This window comes from Adiantum capillus-veneris, chromosome 11 (assembly GCF_014529385.1).
Source record: "Adiantum capillus-veneris isolate H3 chromosome 11, ASM1452938v2, whole genome shotgun sequence".
Classification (NCBI taxonomy): domain Eukaryota; kingdom Viridiplantae; phylum Streptophyta; class Polypodiopsida; order Polypodiales; family Pteridaceae; genus Adiantum; species Adiantum capillus-veneris.
This window is the reverse complement of record NC_140941.1, coordinates 98,568,422-98,571,923: the sequence shown is the minus strand read 5'-3', so window position 1 is coordinate 98,571,923 and position 3,502 is coordinate 98,568,422. Positions and strand designations below refer to the sequence as shown.

The 3,502-nt window shown below is 39.1% G+C and overlaps 1 pseudogene; it reads right to left on the bottom strand.

Annotated features, from left to right (window-relative positions):
* Positions 1 to 2,680: 2,680 nt before the first annotated feature.
* Positions 2,681 to 3,199, bottom strand: LOC147447716 (uncharacterized; annotated as a pseudogene).
* Positions 3,200 to 3,502: the final 303 nt, after the last annotated feature.

Sequence of the window (3,502 nt, the reverse complement as noted above, 5' to 3'; positions counted from 1 at the left end):
AACTCACAATGTTGTTTTTTTTTCAAAACAAGGCTAACTCTTCTATAAAGTTTGTATAATCAAGTTCCATGACATAGAATCACTCTACAATGAGAAGACTAGTACCAAATTCGGTACTTACCAGTGCCAGTACTTCAAGCCTCAAAAGCTTCAAATTTGATACTGTTATTAAAACTTCCCCATCCCATAATGTTTTTTTTCCAAAATAAGCTTTCTCCAAAGTAAGCTTTCTTCTACAATCAGTTTGTAGTGAGATGTTCAACACCAAAGTTGGAACTTCACACTACCAAATCTGGAAGTATCCAATGCCAATATCAAAAGCACCAGATTTTGTACTGGTATGCCTAACTTCCCCAACCCATAATTTTTTTTTCCAAAATAAGCTTTCTTCTACAATCACCCTGTAGTGAGATCACCAACACCAAATTTAGTACTTTACAAACCAAATTTGGTAGATTCCAATGCCAGTATTAAAAGCACCAAATTTTGTAATGGTATACCTAACTTACCCAGCCCATAATATTGTTTTTTTCCAAAATAAGCTTCTTCTACAATCACCATGTAGTGAGATGAACATCACCCAACGTGGTACTTTACAATACCAAATTTGGTACCTGCCAATGCCAGTATTACAAGCGCCAAATTTTGTACTGGTATACCTAACTTCCCCATCCCATAATATTGTTTTTTTCCAAAATAAGCTATCGACAAAAATCACCTTGTAGTGAGATAAACAACACCCAATTTGGTACTTTTTAGTACCAAATTTGGTAGTTGTCAATGACAGTATCACAAGCACCAAATTTCGTATTGGTATACCTAACTTCCCCAACCCATAATTTTTTTTCCCTAAAATAAGCTATCTTCAACAATCACCCTGTAGTGAGACGAACATCACCCAATTTGGTACTTACAGAACCAAATTTGGTAGTTCTCAATAGCACCAAATTTTGTACTAGTGTACCTAACTTCCCCAGCCCATACTATTGTTCTTTTCCAAAATAAGCTCTCTCCAAAATAAGATTTATTCTACAATCACCATGTTAGTGAGATGAGCAACACCAAATTTGGTACTTTACAATACCCAATTTACCAGTATCAAAGCCTGAAAGTTGTTAGTCCCAATAGCAAAGGCTTCAAATTTGATACTGGTAATTATAATTTCCCAAGCCCACAATGGTAAATTTTTCCAAAAAGAAGTCTTCTATAAAGTCCGTGCAATGGAGCTTCCATGAGTTACAATCACCCTATAATGAGAAGACCAATACCAAATTTGATACTTACTAGTACCGAATCCAAAGATCAAGACGAAATGACCACAGAAGCATATTGTAGGAAAAATGACTAAATGGACATTAGTGGATTGTCATTTTCACATAAAGAGGAATACATAGCAGACTCCACCAAGAAAATTTTCTCTTTGTTTCACAAATCATGGGTTGACAGGGGGGTCAAAGCGATAAACGTATCCCTCTCGTTGAATGAAATAATCAGGAATAAGAGGGCTAACATTGTCTTCTACATCAAAGAGGGGGTGTTGACGGCTATATGCTATTGGGTAGGAAGCGAAAGTCCAGCCCTCTAGGGCTTGATCAAGTCACTGAAATACAAGGGATAGTAGGGATCAAGGTAAGAAGGCTCGTTGGACTGAATGCCCAGACAATTCTCATAGTCATTTCTAAGCGACTTATATCTACAGTCATCTACAAGTATGGTAGTGTTGGCATTATACATGATGGGTGTTTTTCCCACACTGGTCTCAACAGTTTCAGGAAGACAGGCTTTTTACCAACATCCCCTGGCACACACGGGACATCAAGGATGTTGGGTAGCCACATCTCACAATCTTCTTGGTTGAACACATTTGTAAGAGTATGGGAAAGTTAAGCAAAATTAATGACAGTACACACTAGTAATCAGGATGAAGCAAGAAGAGGGTTATATGTATACCTTTGACCACTCGTTTACTACGACAGTATGGTAGGCATGTTTCCAGAAAGTGTATTAGCTTTTCTCTTCTACAACAGGACCATATCATAATATCTACTTGCATGGACAACTTTATAAGCACATCCTCTGCATCTAGCCTAACCACACACCATAACTCTCGACCAAGACGATATACAAATGGTCTCACCTCCACTGGGAGGTGCAAAAATTGCATCTTTTGTGGTGGTTGGTTGTAGCTCTTTAAGAGCACACCATTCACATCAAATAAAATTAGCCTCCTGCCTATAGCCACAACATCTTTTGGCAGCTCTGTGTCAAACTGATTTTACTTTAGCCACCACGGATCAATTTCTACACTGCCAATAATATTTTGAGTCAATTAGCATTTAATGAAGATCCTTAAAAAACTTACTTATAGGGTCAATTCAAAGATCAAAGGGTCAAAGTCTACCACAAGAGAGCACAATATAAGAAGGAGAATGTAACGTGTACTTACAACATATGGTAATAGATGGAGACCAAAATATAATCTCATTGCATTACATCAAGACACGGACTATAAGAAGATCCTTAAAAAACTTACTTATAGGGTCAATTCAAAGATCAAAGCGTCAAAGTCTACCACAAGAGAGCACAATATAAGAAGGAGAATGTAACGTGTACTTACAACATATGGTAATAGATGGAGACCAAAATATAATCTCAGTGCAGTACATCAAGACACAGATTGTCAATTACAAGGGTAGGCATAAGCTAAAAGTTTGCAAGCACGGGAATTGTTGGCACGTCCACGGACTCACTTTCTTCCTACTGTAGACAACAAGTCTGCCAAGGTGAAATCAGTTGGAGATGTTGGCATTGTGCCGGCCACCTTCTCCCGATTAGTAGCGTCCACGTCCACATCAATCAGATCAGTCACCTTATCCCAAAAATTTTGCTTATTTACATCTTTCTCAGCAGTCCCACCTTTAGCACCATCCTCACTACTATCCACTTTCTTAACACCATTGGCTACTCCCTCACCATTCTCTTCAATAGCACCATGCCTTGCCACGCCCTCAACTGCAGTTAGCAGCACCTCATCAATTGCACCATGTTCATCAAACTTGGTTTGCTCGTCTTGTGGCTTGTCAATGTCCATTGTTGCAGAGGCCTCAACAGTATTCATTCCAACACCATCCTAGCCTTCAACAACCTCCCTCTTCTCCATAGCAGTATCCACCCCTTGGCTTTCACCCGTTGTACACATCCTACCCCTCCACTTTCTCCTTCCTCCAACCAGATTCCAAGTCTGCAAGGACGTTCAACCCATTCATTACTAGCAAGGTCCTAACAGAAACCTTTGTTGGTCAAGGCCCACCATTCCTCACCCCCATCGTGTCTGTTCCTTGCACATCTTGGCTTACAAGTGTCACATCTGTTAAAGTTTAGGCATCTCAAGTGAACTGCCCAATGTAATCCCATTATTTAGTTTGTCTTTTAGGTATATATTTTACTTTTAGGCAATTTACTAGGCTTGTAATATAAGCCACCCCTTGCCTCCATTGTATAC